The sequence below is a fragment of the Dermochelys coriacea genome, chromosome 6, assembly GCF_009764565.3.
Source record: "Dermochelys coriacea isolate rDerCor1 chromosome 6, rDerCor1.pri.v4, whole genome shotgun sequence".
In the NCBI taxonomy this organism is placed as follows: Eukaryota; Metazoa; Chordata; order Testudines; family Dermochelyidae; genus Dermochelys; species Dermochelys coriacea.
The window spans coordinates 78,212,019-78,238,044 of NC_050073.1; the positions used below are offsets into that span (position 1 = coordinate 78,212,019).

General features: G+C 42.6%; 1 protein-coding gene across 7 annotated transcripts in view; it reads left to right on the plus strand.

The window, feature by feature from the left end:
• Positions 1 to 17,788: 17,788 nt before the first annotated feature.
• G2E3 (G2/M-phase specific E3 ubiquitin protein ligase) overlaps positions 17,789 to 26,026 on the plus strand; it is a 52,725-nt gene continuing 44,487 nt past the window's right edge. For 3 of the 7 annotated variants that reach the window (XM_043516380.1, XM_038406384.2, XM_043516382.1), the window contains exon 1: positions 17,800 to 17,942. The gene's annotated coding sequence lies outside the window, so the exon portion shown is untranslated. Of the gene's footprint in view, positions 17,943 to 26,026 lie in introns of all 7 variants that reach the window. The other 4 variants (XM_038406382.2, XM_038406383.2, XM_043516381.1 and 1 more) reach the window with 2 other exon arrangements.

Here is a 26,026-nt window from a genome sequence, read left to right on the forward strand (position 1 = left end):
GCCTCATCAGATATGCATGCTTTCTTTTTTCAGAGTATTGCCTCTGGAGAACAAAAAGTTTTAGGTAAAGATAAAGCTTGAAGCTATAGTTTTTAAACTATCTATAATTACTTTCAATGTAAAAAAAAATCATAATGAGAATAGCTTTATTGTCATATTTGTACCTGGTGGGTGTGAGGAGTGATTTAACTTACAGGTACTGATTATGTAATTGTATTGATACAGGGCACACAGCCTACACTGCCTTCTGAACCATCTAGACTGACAAGAGGAGGTGTGAAAACTCTGCCTGCTTCTATTCTGCCACATACTCCTGGCTTTACAAAGGAGAGATCTTTTTTCACAGGTGGGGATTAGTGAGCCATTAAAGCTCTTGATCACAGCTATGAATGAATAAAGAGGACATGTCAATTCCATGTGGTATAACTTAGAAATTAATTGGGTGGTGAAACCAAGCAGCCGATATGATATACAATATAGCTGACTATCGGAGCCTACCTGTGGTTTAAAAATAAAGTTGTAAACATTACAAAATTGCACTGACATACAAGTTACTGATTCTGAAATGTTCCACTTTGTTTGTTCATGTTTTACCTCTTTAGGATAGAATTGTTGCATAAACCCATCTATTTATTTGTGACGAGACACCACAAACTATTATGGTCTTAGTTACATCAATGTGTATTAAAGTGGATTTTTAAACCTAAAGCCCTGCAGCAATAGTTATTTAAAAGAACATGAATTTAGAGTCTGCAGAATAATTGTGCCTAAGACAATACTTGACCAAACATAATTAGCTGAATTTAGATAAATTATCAACATGGCTTTCAGCAACCTGAATAGAAAAATCATACACTTCACTGGGTATAAATAGGTTTGAAATGAACATTTGGAATGTATGAGACTATTCTGTAAGAATAATATACCCAGGATTTTAGACTATGTAATAAAGTGTAGGCTCTTTGACTGACTCAAGAAAAATCTGTTTTTCTATTCTGCTTTTATTTGCTGATTTTTTTGGTTAAATTTCTTTTTGCAGATATAAAAGATGAAGAAAAGCAAAAAGAATGAGATTTAAATAAAAAAAGTTATATTCAGTTTTTTACTAGGGATAATTAAAGATAAATGTTATGGTATTGTATTTGTTCAATAGCACTACAAAAACACATTTCTGTCATGTTCACTAATAAACTTTCAAGCTGTATTTTCCTCAACTTTATCTTATTTTCCTGATATTATTTAAGCTATTAATTGCTCCAAAGAGTGTTGTGTTGTTTTTTTAAATGTTAAATAAGACAAATCCCAAAATTACATTTTATTTAATTTACAGTAAGAGTAATTAAAATAAATGGTCAAAACTGCAGTCTAAAATTACTACTTTTAGAACTTAACAGTTGGCCTAGAAACAGCAACATTAAGAATGACTGGATTTTATTATTAATTATTCTTAGAGAAGATGAAACAATAGCATGATGAAGAGCTAATTAAGAAAAATTCAGTGTTGTCAATAGATTTGTCCACTAGTGGTGACATTTGCAACATGTTGAAAAGGGAACTCTTTCACCTGGTACAGTTTCACTCATTTTGCCAGAACTGAAGTGGTTTTCTCCTGCAAACTCTAAGCCAAACTAAGTCTGAGCTAATGGGGGAGTGGGTAAAGGGAGCTCCTTCCTTTCCTCTATCGCTCATGCACAAAAGGAAACCATAATGTATCTGCAGCATACTGAGTCTGACTCCAACCACCATGACAAGTGTTCAGCGGCTGCATCCCAGATACATGCTGCTGAGCTGGGTCTGGTAGTAGAGGGCCAGAGAACACTGCCCATGAAGAGGACATAGGTCAGGATACAATCACATTGGATGATGGTTTTTGACAGCAATAAGCTTTTTATTTAATACCTATTATTACTTCAGACAATGCCCTAGGAGAACAAGCTGGCTTTTCTTCTGGTTAGTGCATCAACAAAACTAAGTTTCCAGCGCAATATCTTCTATTAAGCATGATGCACTAGCTGAAAATGATGCAGCCTGACTTTAAGATCTCAGATGAAGTTTCTAGGGCTTGACGGCATCTTTTTACTTCTACACTGACCACATTCTATCTCAATGTTATTGGCAATCATTGAGCACCATAATTACAAGTTGCTTTCAGACCAGTGTATAACACCACTTTAAAGTGTATGATTGTGACTGTATTTTTATTTTCATGTTTCACATTGTAATCCCCTCATGGAAAAATCCTTTAGAATTTAATAAGGATGAAAGCAAGAGGATTCTATTAAAACTACTCTTCTAAAAATGACAACTTCCTATTTTTAAAAATAGGGAATTTAGATATAATTGTCTATTCACTATAGAAGTGAATGGAGGATTATATCCCAGATATAGAATTTAATAGGTGTGTTTACAAATTCTGTAGAAATGATGGACTTCCTCTGCCCTGTGCTGATTGGGTGTCTGCTCTAACACTCCACCTACCCATCCCTCACAGTTTCTCTATCTCATCTTCAATCCACACCTGCCCTGCCCCTCTTACCTAAATCTGCCCTGCCCTGTCCTCCTCACCTTCCTGTCCTTCAATGTCCTTTCTCCCTTCAATTTTCTTTCCATTTAGCTTATCCCTTCTAACTACCCGCCTCCCTTCCCCCTCCCCACCATGGAAATAATATGCCCTTCGGTTCCACCATATTGTTCACTCTGTGTAATATATTCCTTCCCCCGCTCTGGGATTTGTCTTGTAAATTTAGGCTATAAGCTCTTTGGGGCAGAGATTGTCAGCTACTCTGTGTTTTGTACAGTGACTAGCACAATGGGGCCCCACTCTTGATTGGTTCTTAGGCATTATTGTAATATTTTTAACAGTTTCTATTAAATTGTATAATTTTCATGAGGGAAAAAGTTTAATAAAATTGTAAAAAAAAAAAAAACCTAAAGAATACATGATGTGATCATACAAGAGACAGGTGATTTGTTTAAATTATCACATTCCACTTAACAACGGCAACAGTCATCATAATCATTTTGCAATTCTATATAATGTATATATCTAGAATAATTTAGAAAATCATTAGCTCCATCTAGTGGTAACTATGTATAATTTTCACTTACTTCATAAGCTACATTCCAGGCTTTGGTTCTAATTTGTTACATTTGAGGAAACAATAATGGATAACAGCAATTAACTGGAGTGATATATGAACACCTGTTTTATACCTTTTGATAGCATGAAAAAATGGTCAATTTTAACAGTTAAATTTGAATTTGCTATAGACCACATCTCAGAAATAACTGAATTGATCAGGGAGCTGGTACTAAGGAGACGGAGGCTTTCTCCTCAGGCCGGGGTCATCAGTTCAAATCCGTACTAATATGATACAACTGAAACTTCTTAACATAGTGTGTGAAATGAAATGGTGGCTCTAGTTCATCACAAAAACCACCCTCACATCTGTCACAAATACCTACAATAGTTGACCGTCTTAAAAGATAACACAAACACCAAGTGGACTAGGTAACTTGAATGACCTATCCCCTCACTTCTAGGATAGGATTGAGTCAAAATAGCAGAGCAATAGAGAGAAACTTGCACTCCTACTGCCCAGGCCCCATCTATCCTGTAGAAAAGAGAGGATTTGTAGCCCTGGGAACTCAAGTCTGTCACCTTTTTCAAGCATTAAATCCACATAGAACTATTTTGAGCTATATCCAGATTTATGCAGATGTGATCACTCGAGGATGTCTCCTGTTCATGAAGTATTATACTGACATGGAATTGTCTCAGTCAATTGTCTGTGCAGGGGTGCTGTAAAGGCACTGAAGGGTGAATAGGCAGGTTTTCCCAAGGAAGGAAGAAAATAAGGGAGAGAAACCAAGATGAAAGGAATGAGGCAAGGTAAAGACCAAAAGTGTTTTTAATAGTGTGGAGTTTGGTGGTTTTTTTAACAATGTTTTTAATCACTTTCAGTAGTCTGATAGCTCATTTTTGTTAGTGAACAGGAAAGGTGAGAAGATGGAGAAGGGAGTAACTTGGGGATGACACACACGTACCCAGCAATGTTCCCTCTAATTTTTGACAGGCCCTGTGCGCAAAAAATGTCTCCTGTGCAAATTTTTGTATGCGGGGTGTTTTGCCGTGTGCGCAGGGTTTAGGATCTGTGTGTGCGCACACATCTGTACAGCTTAGAGGGAACAGTGATACCCAGTACTCTCCTCCTCTGAGAGGAAGGAGCAAACTCTCTGAAGCACTAGTGGATACACCTCTGCAAGACCCTAGAGTCATGTCAATAATATCCTGTGATCAGCAGTATGAAAAGCTGCTCTTAGTCATAATAGAGTTGGCATGAACAGCTTACCTTGGTTCAGAGCTAGAAGGAGATGACTTATCAATATCACTAGCTGAAATCAGGCTGATAGGGGTCAAAACATCTGTGGAAACCAAGTCCAGCTCGATTTGACTCAACACCACTTTATTATTTATTGTATTGCATTAGCACTGAAAAGTCCCAGCTCCATTGTGCTAGATGCTGAACAAAAAGTCTCTGCCTCAAAGAACTCACAATCTTCTGTTACCTAACCTAAAAACTGGAGGTTTGAGACAGGCTGGTAATTGGACAGATTGTTACTGTCCAGAGATGTGTTTTGAGCAAGGACCAACCTACTGCCTGTTTGTGTGGCTTGAAGCTTTCCAACCTGAAGGAAGATATTGACAGTCCATATCGGTGAGGAGCTCATTTTCTCTCTCCTGGTTTTAATCAGCTGTGAAGGCCAGAGGACTATCTCATAAACTTTGCAGATCTAATAGCCATCTAGACACCCAAAACTGTCCTTGCTTTTACCAAGGTAAGGCATGTATAAAGTTCACTAGTACAAAATTACTGGACTAGAAGAAAGTCTTCTGCCACTAGCATTCTGTCTTCCTCCCATACCACTTTATTTGTTGAGGTCATCTCTTCCATGGTGGCCTGTGAGCACAATGTGAGGGAGGAGGCATCTAAGTGCCACTATTATCAATGGCTGTGGATGGATACCAGTTTGTTCAATGTTCCACTAGAACACCGAGAGAGTAAATTAATAGCTGAGTAGGAAATGCCCTCAAAGTATTCTGGAATTCCACAGAATCCCTCTGTCTCTGAGGGAGGACCACTAAAACACTAATCCTCTAGTCTAAAAGAGGATTCATTATTGCAGATATATAAAATTATATATCCAGTCTAGAAACCCAGTTGTATTGTAATCTACATATTCTGCATTTTGAGAGGAGAAATTACTTCAGCTATATATCTTCTTTGACCAGTGTCATCACTAATATGTAGATCAGCTTACCATTTACTTTTAATGTGCATTACTATAAACCTATGAAATTCAGAACCTAAGACAGGAGAGATTGTTTCATTGCAACAAGTGATGCAGATAATGTTGTAAGAAACAATATTTTAATTAGCACACTAAAAAGGTCAGCATTACAGATTGAAGTTTTTCTGTTTGTTTTCAAGCCACAACCGAAAGCAAGCCCTGAGGCATGTATTCCTGATCCTATAATCTCGCGATAACATATCCCCCTCCGGAAATATGATCCTCATTCTCCATTTCCACTCATATCACAGAAATCATAGAATGAAAAACTTTGGGAAAAATGCCTAAACTATTTAAGAGCAATTTTGATTTGTAGCATTTTTGAGGCTTGTTATAAGTCTATAAAATTTATCTACACTAGCACTTTTGTCTGTATAATTTATGTTGCTCAGGGGTATGAAAACACCCCTCTGAGCAACATAAGTTACACTGACAGCAAAACTGCTGTGGACAGTTACATAGCTCATTGGAGGTAGTTTAATTATGTCGAAAGGAGAGCACTCTCCAGTTGGCATAGACTAGCTACAGGGGAGATTTTACAGTGGTGCAGCTGCATTGGTACAGCTATGCCGCTGTAAGGTCTCTAGTGTAGACATGGCCTATAGCTTAAAATACAAAGCGATTTATTGGTAAGCATTTGAATGTTTGACAAAGATGAATGCAGTATTCCCTCATCTGTGATCCAAAAGAACGTACTTGAGAACCAAAATAAAAATCTCCTGCTACTTTTAACCCTTGTCTATCAAATTTTTGTTGGTTAGGTAATTTGTAATGTGTAGATATGAGGGACTATGAATTGGATTTGTGAACTTCTGATCTAAATCTTTGCAATTATATCATTTGTCTCCAACATTTAATGATATTACATCTCAGCCATCCTATTTACTCATGTCTATTTCATGCCCCCATTATAATAAAAGAAGAAATGGAAAATTAGACAGTGAAATACTTGTTTTAATGTTTATGTAACCACACCTCCTGGATGTGGTGTTCTATCCCATCTAGTGGCACCAAGACCACTTAGAGAGAGAGTAATGAGTCTGTTCTACAGTCTTACCTAAGGTTTCAGAGTAGCAGCCGTGTTAGTCTGTATTCGCAAAAAGAAAAGGAGTACTTGTGGCACCTTAGAGACTAACAAATTTATTAGAGCATAAGCTTTCGTGAGCTACAGCTCACTTCATCGGATGCAATCCGATGAAGTGAGCTGTAGCTCACGAAAGCTTATGCTCTAATAAATTTGTTAGTCTTACCTAAGAGGCAATAGGCTTTTAGCTCATGCGGTAGAGGCTCATGCATTTAGATTCAGAGGTTCCCAGGTTTGATCCTGCCCACCTATGACTGGGGCCTGTCGGCCTTACATTAACAACTAAGCTTATGGTTACAATATAATATAGTCATTAATACATTTAAGATTTAAGGGCAGTTTAGGCATTTGATAGATAGAAATTTAACCCCACCTTCCTGCTTAAGCAGCAACAAGTATTTTATATTACGATATGGCTCTTTACGTTTCCAACAAAATATTATAGCAAAGTAAGACCAAAATTTCTTTCTCTGTAGTTACAAACGGGATCATCAGTAGCATATAAAGAAAATTTAGAATCATACTCATTTATTTTTGAAATTCTTTTAAGTCATGTAAAAAAAGAGATTGCCAGTGAAGGAGACCGGGGAAGACATTAACCAATCTATTATTTTCTACACAAGGCTTATTACTAACAGGAATAATCAGGATTTAGTAACCTTAATTTTATAACTGGAGAAGACAGAGAATTTGATGATTGCTTTTGAGAGAGAGAGTTCTGCTGCATCTGAAACATTGAGAAGACCATTAATAATACATTAATAGATTTTATGTACTTCTTGCCGAACCATAATCCTACTAAATTCTTCAATGTTCTATGTTTAGTTTCAAGCATGTGATGGAATACACCCTTGCATTCACTCCCTATGCACTATTGTAATCATCTTTGGACAAGTTATGTCTTGTAAGGTAGCCTTTGAAAACTCATATTTTGTTGGTCAGTATTGTCCTGAAAATACAAAGTTGTGTGGCAACTTTGTATGAGAAATTATAAGAGTCCTCTGTATGATGTTATTAACGCATGTTCCAAACCCCACACCTCTGCCCAAGCAGACGTCAGAAAATAGGTCTGTCCAAAACAAAGAAATGTGTGTTTGCCTTAATTTGCATTTAAGTAGTCAGTCATCAAGCCTGAAGGGAAAACAAAGGAAGTTCAAACAGGTGACAAAAACCAGCAGGGAATATCCTTCCACATAGAAACTGTCTCCTGGTTCTCAGCTGGAAATGTTTTTCAAGAGGGGGACTGAGCTATAAAAAAGAGGGACAAACATCATAAAGGACCCCCTCTCTCTCCCTGCCTACCTCATTCTCCACACCTGAGAAGACAACAGGAAACAGCCATAAGTCTCTGGGGGAGGAGTCCTGACCTGAAAATTTGGTCAGTAACCTTGCTGGAAGCAGGTGGTAAAGAATTTTGTTTGAATCTAATATAATTTGTTAAGTTAGTCACTAGTAATTGTTTTATCTTTATTTTTCTTGTAACCATTTCTAACTTTTATGCCTCATTACTTATACTCACTTAAAATTTCTCTCTTTGTAGTTAATCAACTGGTTTCATTCTTTTATCTAATCCAAGTTGAAGTGTCTCAGTAAATCTATTTAAGATAATAAGATGATATATTATTTCCTTAAAGGAATAACAGACTTAAAATATTTGTTCTACACAGGAGAGGGCTGGGTAGTACAGGATGTACATTTCTGGGAAAAATCTGGGAGTGGGAGTGTGTTGGGGTGACCCTGCAGTATAAGCAAGGCTGGAGAGAGACACAGTATAAATGTGGCAAGTTACAGAAACACTCAGGGTGTAGCTTGCTGTTTGTGAATGGTGCAGGTGGGATCTACTTCAGTAAGGCACCCCAGGTTGTGTAGCCAGGATGACACAGCCCCCCACTGCTCTGAACTGTACCCTGGCATGTCACAAAGAAGTTATAAGAACATATACATTCCACTGCAGATGTGTATACTCCCACTGCACTCAAGTCAGAGTTTTGCAAGCAATACCACTAGGTCCCTATCATCCTTGTGTGTGGAGCCGAGGGAATAAAAGAGGCTTGACTGCCGCCTCTCACTGTTCCTTCTTGCCATCCATGGCGAGAGTTGGAGCTACCCAATGCTCTTCAGCTTCAGTTATATATATTAGAAGCAGATTTTCTCCTTTATACATAGTTATTGTTCACTTTCATATAATTAGTTAATAGCTGGGGGCGGGGGGGTGGAATGGGAGGAGGTTGCCATGCAGCAATCCCATGGATTTAAACAATGTGCCACATGCAGGGCTGTTATCCCTATAACTGATAGCCACAAAAGTTGCCTAATTTTCTTAGGAATGGGACATCCCTATCCTATCTGTATCTTGTTCCCCATCAGGATGAAGAACCAGAGGGATTTCCACCTTGAAGTTCATCTGCTCAAAAACACGTCTACTTCTCCAGAGCCTGACCCTGACCATGAGAGAGTGGAATGTTCCTCCACAGGGAGTACCCCTCCGTGGCATGGATGTTAAGCTGGTTTTGAGTGAGAAACATAGATCTTCTTCCTCTCCTGCTGCCTCCGTAAGGTGTCCATGCACTCCTCATCCCACAAAAAGGCATTAAAAAAGTTCTAAGACCAGTCAAGGTCCAGTTGTCAGTTTCTTAAAAGAAGCTATCCAAGAGTTACTCAACTGAAATGGCAACGTTTCTTATAAACCCACCAACTCATTTTAAGAAACAGTCTTAACACAGACAAATTAATATTAAGAATCTTAAATTGAAATTAAATCCCATATTTCTCTCTGTTGGCCATGATTAATTTATGCTTTGTCTCCAGGAGTAGAGAATTTAAATAAGCTGGTGTTTAACAGAAGAAGCTGTTAATACTTTAAATTATAGTAGCATTTCCATATCCCATTAAAATTATTGCAAAAATAATTTTAATGTAATCCCTTGGCAGTACTTTTACAAACATCATCTCACAAAATATGTTGTAAATCTTGTGATATCATCATGTTGCAGAATTATGTCTGGATTGGAAAGTTGCTTCTTCTTGATGAAGCATTGTGGCTTCTTTGTTGTCTTCTTTGCTTGCTTGGTTGAGCTGAGTTATGAGAGTAGCTATCTCATTTCAGAGATATTTATACTCTTCTCTTTCCATAGACTTACTGAAAGTGGAAGACACACCTCTTTCACGAGCATGGCTGGATCCAAATATCAGACAATGTCATCTTTTCTTTGGCTGAACACCTTTATCTGATGGTCTTGGTAGAATCTTCAGCTCATGAACATGCAATCTGCTAATGCACAGCAGGGTTCTAAATCTTCAATGTTAAGGTTATTTGCTCTTTGTCTGGGTAGGAGGAACATTTTTAGAGTTTTAATTCTTTTATTCAGTTCATTTTCTGAGATATTCCTTTAATTCTAAGGTTTAATTGAAGTTGAAATTCTCTTTTCTTCCTAACAACCTTTGGAGAGGTGGTTCTTGTTTTTCTGAGTTTGGTAAGGGAGTTGCTTAAGCATTGCCAGATAACTAAATATTTCCCAAATTAATATAAATATTTTATACTCCAATGGCTTCTTATATTATCAACCAGTTATCCAAGGTAATTTTATTCTATATTGCTTGATAAAACATCTTCTCACATAATAATGGTATCACAAAATTATTATGGCACCTTAGAGACTAACAAATTTAAAGGAGTAAAACCTTTCATGGTGACAAGCAAGGTAGGCTAATTCCAGCAATGCCCCTCTATCATGTACATTGGCCAAACTGGACAGTCTCTACGTAAAAGAAGCTGGAATTAGCCTACCTTGCTTGTCACCATGAAAGGTTTTCCTCCTTTCCCCCCCCCTGCTGCTGGTGATGGCTTATCTTAAGTGATCACTCTCCTTACAGTGTGTATGATAAACCCATTGTTTCATGTTCTCTGTGTGTGTATATAAATCTCTCCTCTGTTTTTTCCACGAAATGCATCCGATGAAGTGAGCTGTAGCTCACGAAAGCTTATGCTCTAATAAATTGGTTAGTCTCTAAGGTGCCACAAGTACTCCTTTTCTTTTTGCGAATACAGACTAACACGGCTGCTACTCTGAAACAAAATTATTATATTAGATGTTTGCATGTAGATACAAAACATTTACAAATGAACATCACAAAAGAACCATGTTAAGGGTTTAAGGAAGAAACAAAGGTTTTCACCTTTAAGGGGAAAGATGGGGCCACAACTAGCCAAAACTATTCCCCATTATACATGTTTTCCTTAAAGTTAAATGAATGAAGACATTAGAGTGCTTATGAAAGAAATCATTTTAATAAGAAAACTTTCAGAATTCTTTATGTAGATTTAAAACTAAGATTTACTCTTTTACGGAAAAAGCGGGAGAAGGAGTGGTGAGAGGCTCTTGGCTTAGCTTTTGTGAAATTGATAACCCAGGTACTACACATCAATTCTCTTTGAGATCACAGAAGAAGAATATCTTCACGTTCCTTAACCAACAGTTCACAATATTTCAACCGACAGTAGCTTCACCTACAGTTTGCACTTAGACTCCTACCAAACACTACATGCAAAGTAAAAACTAACATTTAGATATATCTTCCCAAGGTATCACAAAATAAATTCTAGAGACTATTAAAACAAAATAGAAATTGTACAGGGGCATTCCAGAGTCTGCACAATCAGACTTGGAAGTGATAAGCACAGATTTATAACTTAGTTTTTCTCTTGAAGCTTTCCATGGCCTGTCATTTAATGGAAGAAAGCAGAGATTTCCTAGGAATATCTTTAATTAGAATTAATATTTTATTAAATAAAATAAGCAACAAGAAACATAAATGTGAGCAAGTATTTTCTGTGTGTCATCTGTATGAAAGTAACTGTAGATATCTCCTAAAATTTAGTAAAGGCAAAAGGAATTATGATAACCTGAAATTATAAAAATGATATTTTATCGCTAACCACTTTTGCATCAATATTGTGATTTATTTCCCACAGCTCCAAAAGCATATAAATATCTACTGGAACCAACTGGCTTGCATTTAATGGAGCTACTGATCAATCTGAAAATTCATGAAGTTCAAATGTACCAGTGAAGAAGCACCATTAAAATCTAGGAACAAAGGAGGAAGAAACGAAAAGCAATTTAGCCTGTGCCCTGTTTGAAAGACCTAGATATGTGGCAGAGTGGTGTTGCATTCATATAAACACATTATACTTGTGACCCACATGAGAACCTAGTAATGCAAACGTTCAGGCAACATCTGAGCTCTCCTTGGTGAAACCACACGGTCACACAGTAGGAGAAATATCATTCCCAAACACTGCTGCTCACGTATCTACTTATTATCTGAACAACCTGTAACAAGAGACCTGAAATTGCTATTTTGTGAGGAAATTCACACTGCCAAGAAGGTGGTGTGTTTGAATTTAGAGGTCGCCCAGCACAGTCAGGAGAAATTTTAGATAAAAAAAACTCAAACAAAGATGTAAGAGATAACGGAAGAGAATTAGAAAAAGTTATGTATTGTGATAAACAGCAAGCAGATACTTTTCAAAGGGTTGTGTAGAAAGTTAGCAACTGTGAAAGTTAATGGTAAACAGGATGAAAGGGTGAGTTGACCTAACTTTCTACCTTTCCTCTTAAAGGTTAAATCAAGATTATAGGCCTGATTCACTGTTGCCCTGCCTTGTAGTCATTTACACCAGTGCAGAGTGGATGTAATACACTACTATTATGATGAGTCCAGAAAAACCTAGTTTGAGCCAATGTAAAGCAGTATGGTATACAGTTTGGAGGTTTTTGCAGCAAGATGTGCATAGGGTCTATAGAGGAGATTAGTATTTATTAGTCGTAATTTTTAATATAAATATAATCAAGGATGAAATTGTCCGTCAAAATTTCTCTCACAAAACTACCAAGGCTCTGCTTTAAATAAGTGGAAAACACTGTCTCATTTTCCTGGGTAGTAGATTGTTTATATAGAGGATAAGATCCTATTAATGCTACCAGCTAAGAGAGTCAGGGTAAAATTCTCTGCTACTGTAAACTGGTGTAGTTCCACAGACTTCAGTTTACAGAAGCAAAGAATTTGACCCCTTTTCTTTTAGTTCAAGTAGTAGACATCTGTGCTTTTGGTGCTGAAAGTTCTAATTTCAGCCTCTGCTGACAACTCTTTACGAGGCCATTGCAATGTCTATTAAGCCTTAGGTTGGGATCCTAACCTGTCTTGTTGGGGCTTTTATTTCCCTCTGGGTCCTACTTAGTAGCACCCAAAGGTAGCAGGACCACCTTCTTCCTCTGAGTGAACTGTGACCATTGTAGCTGCACAGGTTTGACATTTTGTAATAGAAATGGGCTACCTCAATAGAATTTTGATATTGCAAATGCTGCTACAATCCCCTAGCACATCTATAAACACACATACAGCCTCTGCCAATGGTATATAGGCCTTCACACCACTTCACACCACTTGCTCTGAAAAAGCCTAACTAGTCATTCTCCATTGTGTCGACCTGCATTGTAGTAGTGCCACTGTACACAGCCAGCACTAGTACAGCAGAGGCAACGGAACAATTACTCCTTACGCTGCAATCCCATGATACTCTTGCCCTTTCAATGGCAGTTTTGACCGCTCAGTGAACTAATTATGTCACCTGTCAAGCTGTTTGGATACAGGTCTGAGAGATGCTAAGGTGGCACTTGATTAGTCACTGCTCTGCTCAGCCCCTAAGCCTCACTCTATTCGGGACAGGCCCAAGAACAGCCAAAGTATACTCAACTAGTCTTCACAGTCCCCTCTACAGGGTTAATTTCAAATCCCCAGAGCAGCAAAGGAGGACACAGAAACAGATTTTTTTAAACATTCAAATTTTACAAACAAAAAAAAAAACTACAGTTGTCTCCTATAGGGTTTCACCTGCTTTACAGAAAAGCCCAAACCCACAAAGGACAAAAAGTAAGGCTGGCTAAACACATATATGGGCACACACATAAGCACCTCACATAATGCATGTATTTTATTGGGAGTTTCTACAGCAGTTTATGCACTACCTCAGTAATCATGAACGTCTGATACGAGAGTCAATCCGTACAGAATTGAATAATGGTAACATAATGAATGCCATTCAATGTCGTTGTATGGAGAACTGGTCTTGTCAAACAAACTTGCTATCATTTTTTGATGAGGTTACAATTTGGGTTGATAAAGATAACTGTGTTGATATAATGCACATGGATTTCTGAATGGCATTTGACTTACTATTGCATGACATTCTAATTAAAAAAATTAGCACTTTACAAAATCAGTGTGGCACGTTAAATAAAATAATAATAATAATTTGTATTATTGTAGCACCTAGAAGCCCCAGGACCACACTGTGCTAACTGCTAGACAAACACAGAACAAAAAGACAGTCCCTGCCCCAAAGATCTTACAATCTAAGTATAAGACAAGAGACAACAGATGAATACAGAGAAACCAATGGGTGAGCACAAGGAAGCAATGAGACAATATTGGTCAGCATGCTAGGCAGTGGTCTCAGAACATCATCAGCCTAACCATTGTCAAGTTTTTTGTAGCCATCATGGTAAAGAAGCATTTTGAAGGAGGATAATGCATTAGTTTTGCAGCTTTTTATAGGGAGCTCCTCACAGTATGAGGGACAGTATGGGAGAAAGTATGAAACTGCTCCTTTAAAAAATTAACAAGGGGGTGATGGAGGCTGGCATCATGGGCCAATCAGAGGTGTGAATTGATCTTTTGATACTGACTGAGAGATGATAGGTATGGAGGGGATAGGTGGTGAAGGGCCTTGAAAGTGAAGACAAGTAAGCTTATGTTTGATGTGATAGAGAAATGGGATGCAAAGAGAGATGACATGGTTCAAGCAAGGGACTAGGAAAATGATCTTTGCATCAGCCATCTGAACCAGGTACCAGTGGGGCGAGATCGCATTTGTTGAGGTCACAGACACTGACATTACAATAATTGAGACATGAGATGATAAGAGTCTGGATGATAGTTTTAGCTATGCAGATGGAAAGGAAAGGCTGTATGTGGTGGGGTATACAAACCCCATATTCGCAAAAAGAAAAGGAGTACTTGAGTTTCTACAGCAGTTTATGCACTGCCTCAGTAATCATGAACGTCTGATACGAGAGTCAATCCGTACAAAATTGAATAATGGTAACATAATGAATGCCATTCAATGTCGTTGTATGGAGAACTGGTCTTGTCAAACAAACATCCATGAAGTGAGCTGTAGCTCACGAAAGCTTATGCTCTAATAAATTTGTTAGTCTCTAAGGTGCCACAAGTACTCCTTTTCTTTTTGCGAATACAGACTAACACGGCTGCTACTCTGAAACCCCATATTGAGCCCGAAGAGGTTAAAAGACAATACTGGGCCCAGATAACCCCCCCCCCCAGAGCTGCCGAGAATACTCCAACTGCAGAAGCGGGTTAGAAAGAGCTCAGAAGCCTGGGCAAAGAGGGTTGGACAGGCTACAGGAGAGAGGAATCTTTCTCCAGGAAGTCAGATGAAGAGCTGAGCTTGAGTGGGGACCACAGAGTGGATAAGGCTCTCAGACAGTGCCTTCTGGCACCAACCTTCCCTTTGAGAACCAGCAGGTCTTTCAGGGCTCTTCACTATAGGACTCTTTGTATTAAATGAGTGACTCTTTGAACTATAGGGGCCATGCCCCAAATTGAAGGGACAGATAGGCAGGAAGTAGCCCAGGGCAATGGACTTAGACTTGCTGCAGGCAGGATCCTGCTGGTGTTGCTTCCCACAGGGCCCTGGTCTGGATGCAGTGGAGAGGGTGGGCCCGAGTCCCTCTACCCACCCCTTTATAGGCTGAGGCCCAGATGTAAGTGGAAAGCAGAAGATCCTCAGCTAAGGATCAGTAATAGGCACCTCTACCACCCTGACAGAGAGACAAAAGGATGAAAGTTGTGTGCGCTAACCACTACGCTGCTCAGCCCTCTGAGCACCCTATCACACCGTATCTTAGATATATTATGCAGAAAGAGTTTGCAAGATTTAGACATAGCCTGGATGTGAGTACCTAGAGAGAGGTCAGAGTCAAAGTTAATGCCCAGGTAACAGACCTGAGTGACTGTTAGGGTGGTGGTGGTATCCACAGTGATAAAGAAAGGAGGTAGCACGGACAGAAGGTGGGGTAGGGAGCAGAGACCTAATGAGAGCTAGGTCCCTAAATGCCTTCAAAAATCTGGCCATAAGAGGTTTGTTTTAGCCTTAAATGGATTTTAAACAGGTTAACTGATAGATCTCAAAATGTAATTATTAATGAAGAATCCCCCTCAAATGTGGTTCTTTCTAATAGAGTCCCACAAGGAATTCATTCTTGGGCCAATGCTAATCAATATCCTTGCTAATGAGTCTGAAGAAAATATAAAATAATTGCTAGTAAGGTTTGAATATGACACAAAGGTTGGTGGAGTACTAAATAATAATAATGACAGGTCAGTTTTACAGAGTAATCTGGATCACTTGGTAAACTGATTGCAGTCAAACAACATGCATTTTAACACAGCCAAATGAAAGTCATACGTCTGGGAACAAAGAATGTATATTTACAGGGTGGAGTATCCTGCAAAACAGTGTCTCTTGACACGAATTTAGGATTCACAGTGGGTAACCAAATCAGCTCCAAGCGTGATGCTGTGGTTAAGAAAAATTAATATGACCCATATAGACAGATAAAAAAAGGGAATAGCAAGGAGGAAGAAAGTGGTATTACCAGGGGCAGCTCATCAGCCCAGGCAAGTGAGGCACAGCCTTACCAAGAATTCCCAAAGGTTATAAAATATAAAGGTTGCATATTCTTTTTTATTTGATAAATATATAGATTTTCAGCTACAAAACAAAACTCGACAGAAAATTAAACAAAACTGAAATGTAAAAATATTTAATAAATTAATGGAAGCAACAGACTCAATCTCCTTTACTCCTCAGGCTCATGCTAAAGTGCTTGGCACAATAGCATCTCCAAGCCTCGTATAGCTGGTAGCAACTCAGGATGAGACTGATGGTTCTCCACCTGCTTGACAGTTTCAGAGTAGCAGCCGTGTTAGTCTGTATCCGCAAAAAGAAAAGGAGGACTTGTGGCACCTTAGAGACTAACAAATTTATTAGAGCATAAGCTTTCGTGAGCTACAGCTCACTTCATCGGATGTCAGAGTATGTAACAAGGCACATCCCTTGCCCAACACATACAGATCCTTGAGCAGGGCAAAACCACTCATTGAAACAAAACAAGAATGCAAACAGATACCTCATCTATAGAGAGATATTACCTCTTGCTAATATCCTGGGACTGATACAGCTAAACTGCATACAACCCATAGATATGTGCATCACGTAAGATGGACATTCTGCACAGTCCAAAGCACTGTGCTACTGGTATACCAGTGTGCGGATCCTGAGTTGACCACAGCAACTGCTGTGCAGGGGCACAAGCATGATGGAGACCTACATGACTTGAGCCCCCAGCACCCTGTAGGGTCCCCCTGTCGCCGCTGGCGACTGAGAACTGTGGGGCCAAGCTCCCAGCCGCAGAAGGCAGCAGGGGTGAGAACCCGAGTTCCTGGCCACTGTGGACAGCAGGGAGACCCCGAGCTCCCGGCCCCCGTGGGTGGCAGGGCCCCTGTGAGCTCCTGGCCACCGTGGGCGGCGGGAGTGCTCCGCAGCTCCGGCTGCCGTGGGAGCCCCGGAGCATGGAGCTGCGGTGGGCAGCTGGGGTGCCCTGGAGCTCCGAGCCACTGCGGAGGGTGGGGGAACCCTGCAGCTCTGAGCCAGGCTCCGGTGGGGTGGGGAGCCTGCAGCTCCATGTTTTGTCGCGCGTATTTTTAGTAAAAGTCCCAGATACGCCACGGGCTTCCGTGAATTTGTCTTTATTGCCCGTGACCTGTCCGGGACTTTTACTAAAAATATGTAGGACAAAATCTCAGCCTTAGTGATGACTACTGTGAGCCCTGCAGTTTGCACAAGGGCAGCCCCAGCAGTACCGGTTGCGGCTGTGCACTTATCCAAGGAGGATGTCGGTGTCCAACATCAGGGAGCGAGCGTGGGGAACTCGCAGCCCCAGGCCAGTCCCATGCCTGGGCCAGGGGAGCTGTGGTACAGGGCGCTCCGCAGCTCACTTCACCTTGCCTCTGCTGGGGTTCCGTAGGCCGCGGCTCGCCCCTCACCCACCCAGCGCAGGCTCTGCCCCCAGGGACGCAGCACGACTCGCCCCCGCGCCAGGCCCCTCGGAATCTGCCTCGGAGGAGCGCGCGTCACAGTGCTCAGCTGCGAGGCAGCAGCAGCCGAGCGCCGATCACGTCGATCACCAGCCCAGGGCAAATAGCCGACGGCCGAGACAGCCCGCCAGGTTTGGGGCGGGCTTTGGCGCCTCGCTTCCGGGATGCCAGCGGATGTTGGGGTTTGAATCGGGTGTCGGTTATGACGCTGCTGAGCCTTCGCCGTGAGGCTCGGAGCTGGCGATGCTGCTTGCGGAGCTGCCGTGTGAGTAACGGCCCCCTTCCCCTGCGCTGCGTGTCCCGGGGTTCCGCTGGGCCTGCCCCGACCCCCCGCTTCACGCCGGGACCCCCCCCCCTCCGACTGCATCCCCGCGGCGCGCTCCCTCCGGCCCCTTCTCCTCTGACCCTCTCCCCGGGGTGCGGGGGCAGCTCTCCTTCCGGGCCCCCCCTTCCTCCGATTTTATCGCGGGGGCGGCCTTGCCTCCGACACCTCCCCCCTTTTCCGACCCTATTTCGGGAGGGTTGCCCCATCGACCTCGTGTTCTCCGACCCATGGCACTGCCACCCCTACGCTGAAACGGATCAAGATCTTCCTCATCTCCTGGACTGGGAAGGGGGTTTAACGTGCGGAATAGGACCCCAGCCCCCTCTCCTGTCTCAACAGGGAGGGAATAGGGAACACGGGGCAGAAGTGACAACCAAATCCCCATCCCCAGAAGGGAGAAGTCCAACATTCTCCTCCCCAGAGGCAGAGCAGAGCCCCTCAGAGAGAGAGATTGTAAACGCATAATCACAGGTTTCAGAGTAGCAGCCGTGTTAGTCTGTATTCGCAAAAAGAAAAGGAGTACTTGTGGCACCTTAGAGACAACAAATTTATTAGAGCATAAGCTTTCGTGAGCTACAGCTCACTTCATCGGATGCATTTGGTGGAAAAAACAGAGGAGAGATTTATATACACACACACAGAGAACATGAAACAATGGGTTTATCATACACACTGTAAGGAGAGTGATCACTTAAGATAAGCCATCACCAGCAGCAGGGGGGGGAAGGAGGAAAACCTTCCATGGTGACAAGCAGGTAGGCTAATTCCAGCAGTTAACAAGAATATCAGAGGAACAGTGGGGGGTGGGGTGGGAGGGAGAAATACCATGGGGAAATAGTTTTACTTTGTGTAATGACTCATCCATTCCCAGTCTCTATTCAAGCCTAAGTTAATTGTATCCAGTTTGCAAATTAATTCCAATTCAGCAGTCTCTCGTTGGAGTCTGTTTTTGAAGCTTTTTTGTTGAAGTATAGCCACTCTTAGGTCTGTGATCGAGTGACCAGAGAGATTGAAGTGTTCTCCAACTGGTTTTTGAATGTTATAATTCTTGACGTCTGATTTGTGTCCATTCATTCTTTTACGTAGAGACTGTCCAGTTTGGCCAATGTACATGGCAGAGGGGCATTGCTGGCACATGATGGCATATATCACATCGGTAGATGCGCAGGTGAACGAGCCTCTGATAGTGTGGCTGATGTGATTAGTCCCTATGATGGTATCCCCTGAATAGATATGTGGACAGAGTTGGCAACGGGCTTTGTTGCAAGGATAGGTTCCTGGGTTAGTGGTTCTGTTGTGTGGTGTGTGGTTGCTGGTGAGTATTTGCTTCAGATTGGGGGGCTGTCTGTAAGCAAGGACTGGTCTGTCTCCCAAGATCTGAGAGAGCGATGGCTCGTCCTTCAGGATAGGTTGTAGATCCTTGATGATGCGTTGGAGAGGTTTTAGTTGGGGGCTGAAGGTGATGGCTAGTGGCGTTCTGTTGTTTTCGCATAATGCACCCCCAGTGGAAGTAATTCCCCCTTTTCCCTGTGTAAGCTGCCTGAAGCATCTCTGAGAGGATTGAACCTTGCATGGAATATGCTGTATGGAGTAAAGATTTTATTTTATGTTAAACTTTTAAAAAATGCTCTTTAGGTTCTGCATCTTGAGGTCTGTTAGATTGGACTGAATGATGTCAGAGGAGCTGTTGTTAATCTTCAAAATGCTCCATGGACGTTTCTGCTGAAGTTTGAGTATCATTTGCTGAACAAATAGCCCAGTGGCTTTCTTTCAGGACCGATCATTATGTTGTCACACACCACAATGTGAACCTAAGACCCTTTCATATTTAAATTAAGGGGGCACAGTGTGAACTGAAATAGCACCAGTGAAAGCCCCAAATAGCACTTTGTTGTTTGAACAGCATGGAAAGCATGCACCTGAAAGCATCTTCCCTTTGTTCATTTATTGACATTTCTTTTACTTTAAAATCATAAAGACTTTGGAAATTAAAGAACAAACTGTGTCAATTTACAAAAGATCAATTTAGCCTTATTTTGAATGAGTGTTTTTCTCCCAAGAGTAGGTGCAGTAGGTGTCTTGAGCAGAAGTTGCTTTTAATGCAGATATGATGTCACTTCAATAATACAGCTGTGTGAAAAGCAGGGGTCAGATGCTGGGGTGGTGCAGAGCGGTTTATGGGGCACAAAGTTGCAGTACTCTTCCAGTCTCTTAGAAACTAAGGTTTACCCATTGGAATTGTCAACATGAGGTGCCATTCAAATGTTGCTGTGCAAATATTGAAAATAAGGTTATGTGGTGCTAGAATGTGCCAGTGGGCTAAACTAGGTTCTTTGGGCTTGGCTCCTTCTTGATTCAGGCTATGTCTACGCTACACAGCTTTTAGCGATATGGCTGTGTTGCTACAGCCGTGCCGCTAAAAGTCATGCAGTGTACTTCTTTGTTGGCTCTCCTGCCATGTCTATGCCAGGGGTTCTCAACCTTTTTCTTTCTGAGGCCCCCCACAATATGCTATAAAAACTCCAGGGCCCAGTGCGGGAGGAGGGACTCTGGACTTTGGGTTGGGGGAGTTCCCTCGGGCATAGGTGTAGTTTGACTTCTATTTTGGTTGGGCAGGGGCCAGCAAGGCTTGAGCCAGCTCCGCATAATGGGGTCTGGGGAGGGAGCACCACTAACACTCCCTGACTTACCTCAGTAGGCCACCCAACCTGTAGGGTTTGGGGCGGGAGGGGGCACAACCAAAAATGATAACTCAAAGGGGGAGGGGCTTTGCTATCCCTCTTCCTGAGCGGTTTTCAAACATTTTGAGCTAAGGGCTGTGTGCAGGCAGGGGAATAGGTCAGGGTGCACGCAGGGGTAGCTAAGAGCCATGTGCATGCATGGGGTAGCTCGGTGCAGGGAGAGGGTAGTTAGGGGTATGTGCGGGCAGGTGTGTATCTCAGGGTGCGGGGGGGTTATAACTATGTGCCCAGAGGGCTCCCCTGCAGTCCCTGTTCCCTGAGGGGTCTGCCAGCCATGAAGCTGGGTCCCCTGCTCAGGCGGCTCTTATTGGCTGCGTGAGCAAATGGGGCTGGGAGCTGAGGAGCAGCTTCAAACCCCTGCAGCAGCAGGAAACAAGGGAACGCTGCGGCTGCCTGGTCCATGGCACCAGCCAGAGCAGCAGCTGTCCCTCACTGCCTGGTTCTGGCTTCCCACCTCTGACATGGCCAGGGAGTGGGGAGGAAGGAGGGGGAGTGGGTGTGTGGAGCTTCCCCAGGACTGCCCTGCTCTTTCATTGTAGTTTTGGTGGGGCGGGGGGGAGTGCAACACGCCCATGTCTTTCCCATCTGTGCCCATGGGCTCAGGGCTTCTGCCCTGTGGGGAGCACCAGGGCTCTGGAATTCAGCCCCGCTACTCCCAACTCGAGCCCTATGGGGGGCGTCGAGGATTAGGCTCTGGGTTTTAGCCGTGGGGACCCGCAACCCCCATGAGAGAGTTCTCGGACCCCCTGTTGAGAACCACTGATCTACACTACAGAGTTAGGTTGATGCAAGGCAGGTTATGTTGACCTAACTCTGTAAGCATCTACACTAAAATGTTGCTCCCGCCGATGTAAGTCACCCGCTATACTGACTTAAGTCCACCTGTGCAAGATGTATAATGCTTAGGTTGACATAGTTAGGGTAACGCAGTACTTTCATCAACTTTAGTGGCCTCCAGGAGGCATCCCGCTATGCCGCACTGTGACTGCTCTGGTCACAGGTTTGAACTTGGCTGCCGGGCGACCAGGTACACGTGTACACATCCCTCTGCTTTTAAAGCCCTGTGAATTTTTGAAATTCCATTTCCTGTTCGCACTACCTGGAGAGCTGACTTAGTAACCAGCTCCATGCTGCAAACGCACTCCTGCCTGGAGTACACAGGATGTGGTGGATTCTCCTGGGTCTGTGGGGAGAAGAGGCTGTGCAGGCACAGCTCCATTCCAGCTGAAGAAACGTCAATATCTATGAGCACATTGCTCAGGTCATGGGGAGAAGGGCTACAAGAGGGTCCCTCAACGATGCTATGAAAAAGTCAAGGAACTGCAACAGGCGTACCAGAAGGCAAGGGAGTCTAACAGTTGCACTAGTGCAGAGCCACTTTTACAGAGAGCTGCATGCCATCCTCGGCAGAGACCCCACCACCACCCCAAGGGCCAGGGGGATACTTCGAGGGAGTTGGAGTCACAAGCCTCCAGAATGAACAGTGAGGAGGAGGAGTATGGGGAACAGGCCATCGGGGGATCCAGTGATGCAGTTGAGCCAGTCCCTAGAGTCCAGCATAGGCAAGCCTGATGCAGGGGAAGGAACCTCTGGTAAGTATGTAGTTTGCTTTGATATTGCAGGAACACATCTATTCATTTACTCTTTTTTAATCATGCTAGAAGAGATAGCAACTCTACCTCTATTGGTTATTTCACTGTCTGCTTCTCATTTCCCTGTACAGTTAGGCAGAGGGGGCCCTGCAGAACAGTTTCTTTATGTGCACTGGGATGTCCCGTGAATCCTACAGAGATCTCAAGAAAACTTGCTTGGAGGTAGTCTGCAATCCCCTGCTAAAGGTTTCTAGGAAGGGCTGTCTTATTTCTTCTGTGGCAGGACACTTTCCAACACCACTCAGGAATTAATTCAGCAGGCACCATTGCAGCACGCAGGCTAGCAGCACAGGAACCCTGGTCTGCGGTCACACAAATGCAGGAACTATTCCTTTTCAGCCTCCGTTACCCTCAGGAGTGAGATATCAGCAAAAATCCTCACTGCCTATGGAAAATCATGCTACTGTTCGGTTGCCCTATATGCATATACTCATACCCAGAGCTAGCCTCCCAATCCCATTGTTCCAACTCATCCCTGAGCCATACTCACAATGGCCAGGACTGCTGTCGTGCTCTATGAACCCCAAGGAGAAGTAAGAATGTAGTGCTTGTAACTTGTGTGGATCGGGGGAGTAAGTTCAGTTTACCAAGTTTTCATTTATCTTGTGAATATAGTCAACGCACAGAAGTACTATTGTATCTTTTGCAGCTTGAAATGTGGCCTTGAGGGGCTCTCCATCCACACCAGCGGAGCAGCTCAGCCAGATAAGAAGAAGGAAGCGGATGTGTGATGACATGTTTCAAGAGATCCTGCAGGCCTCTGTTGCTTTGCCTATCAAGGACAGAGCTTAAAGGATCACCCTCGCAGACAGACTGGACAGGGATAAAGTGGAGAGGAGAAAAGCACAGGAAAAGGAGAGAGACGTGCAGCAGGAGATGCTAGCGCTTCTCAAGCAGCAAACAGACATGCTGGTGACTCTTGCTGACTTTCAGGTTCAGCAGACCTATTCTTGCCTCTCTCTGCAGCCCATGGACAACTGCATCCCACATCTCCCTACACCCCACCCTCCCCCAAATTCCATGTGGCGTCTGGGGCTGCTGCAGGACCCCTCCCACACCACCCTTGGGGAGAGTACAGACAATCACAGCCATGCATATGCTGACGTTTGAGAGAGATGATTGATGTATGTGTTTGTGAAATGAAAATGGCTGTTGTTTCCCCTTCAAAGGTTCTTTTCCCTATGTTTATAAAGTTTTTCATTAAGTTGTATGTCTGTCTGGGTTTGGAATAAAAGTCTATTTGTGGAAATTTAATTCATCTTTATTCACAACATATGCTGGCTGGGGCTGACATTCACAGATAATACAGCATTGCAGATGCCTCTGTTGATATTACTGCATACACTGCACTCATTACAAGGTTCCAAAGCCAGGCAGAGCACACTACAGCAGTGCACATTGTGCACTATTAAAATGGTCTTTCAAAGCCTCCCTGAGCCATATAGCTCCATGTTGAGCTCTTCTTATAGCCCTAGTATCTGCCTGCTCAGAATCAGCAGACAGCTTTTCTATCTCTACCCTGGCAGAAACTTTTCCCCTTAGCTTCACAAATATTATGAAGCACACAGCTGGCAGTTATAACCTTTGGGATATTTTGTTTTCACTGAGGTCTAATCTCATAAGTAGACAGTGCCACTGGCCTTTCAGATGGCCAACGGCACATTAAAATGTCATTCTGAACCTGCAGAGCCTTTAGTTGAAGCGCTCCTTGCTGCTTTTGAGGTGGCTGATGTATGGCTTCATGAGGGTAACGGGGTAGACTGAGTCTCCCAGGTCACTACTGGCATTTCAACATCCTCGATGGTAATATTCTGGTTTGGAAAATCCCTGCTTGCAGCCTTCTGTAGAGGCCTGTGTTCTAAAAGATGTGTGCATCATGCACCCTCCCTGACCATCCCATGCTGATGTCAATAAAATGCCCCCAGTGATCCAACAGAGCTTGCAATACCATAGAAAAGTAGCCCTTTCTGTTGATGTACTCTGTGGTAAGATGGTCTAGTGCCAAAATAGGGATATGTGTGCCATCTGTTGCCCCCCTGCAGTTCGGGAACCCCACTGCTGCAAAACCACTATGTCCTGCACATTGTCCAGACTCATAGTCCTTCATAGTAGGATGTAATTAATGGCCTTGCACACTTGCATCATAGTAGCCTTCATGGTGGATTTCCCAACTCGAAATTGATTCCTGACTGATACCAAACTGGCATTGCAAGCTTCCACACAGTGATTGCCACTGACTTCTCCACTGTCAGGCTGCTCTCATTTTGGTGTCACTGCCAGAGGACTGGGGTGAGCTTTGCATGCACTTCAGGAATGTGGCATTGCACATCCAAAAGTTCTATAGCCACTGCTCATCATCCCATACCTGCATAATGATTTGATCCCATAAGTTTCGGACCCAGAACTGATGCTTCTCCATCTGCAGCTGGTCTGTGAATGCCAACAATAATCTTGAGTTGTTTCTATATCCCACCGCAAGCTAGCCTCCAAGGAATTGTCATGTTGCCTGCGACTCTGTGTGTGGGATCAGGCGCGCTGTACCCTCAATGCTCATCACAGTAGTGCAGAGCTGTTCAGGATCCATGCTTCTCACAGAGATGGCTGACATGTGGGTTTGCAGGGCTTTTGAAAAGAGGCCAAAACTTTATGGGATGCAGATAAAATTATGAGATGGAGAAAACTGCATCATGGGATGTTGAAACCATGTTCCTAGTCACCCCGTGTGACTTGTTTGCTTCCATGAGACATCAGAAACCTTTCCCAAAACACCCTGCATTAGATGTTGGTGAGTTGCATAGTGTGATTGATAGCTACCCACAATGGACTGCTCTGCATCAGTGCAAGTGCTGCTAGTGAGGACACACTGCTGACACAAGTTTAGTGTGGCCATGCAAAAGCAACTTACATAAACGTACATCTGTCGCAGTTATTAACTTCTGTCAACTTAATTTTGTAATGTGGACTTGCCCTTTATTTTGAAACTGATAGCTTAGATTCTGGAGAACAATGTAGTAGCGTTAGAGAGGTGCCATATGTATTGTTTGTGAGGTTTGGAATATACTAATTGTAAGCAGGCATGACACTAAAATATTGGAAGGCCAGTAGCACAAAAACAAGTTAAATCACTTATTATGGACTAACTTGCCTAGCATTTCCTTAGGTTTACTTTGTTTTTCCCCCCAAGTCCTCTAGGAAGTAGATTCCAATTGCAAGGTATTGTAAACAAATTTCATTTTTAAAACAACTTTTGTTTCTGTTAAAGGTACTACGGTCCTTAGGAGTCATCTTACCTATTGCCTGCAAGTTCCCATTTCTTATAGACTTCAGCTGTTGACTAAATATTTGATTTCAAAATTAGTGGCAGACTTGAGGAAACAATAATTCAGTCAAAATAGTTGACTATTGTCCCACTTTTGTACCCAGTGAGCAATGATTTAGGCCCCAATCCTGCAACTGAATCCATGCAGGACAACCTTTGCATTTGTATGGAACCTCATTGGAGTTGGGGGGCTTTGTGCACAAGCAAGGTTTTGCTCTCACAGATCCTTAATATGTGAATTAAAAACTCCAGGGCACACCACACTGAGATAAGAGAGCAACCCACTGCTTTTAATAGCAGCTCTTCCTCTTT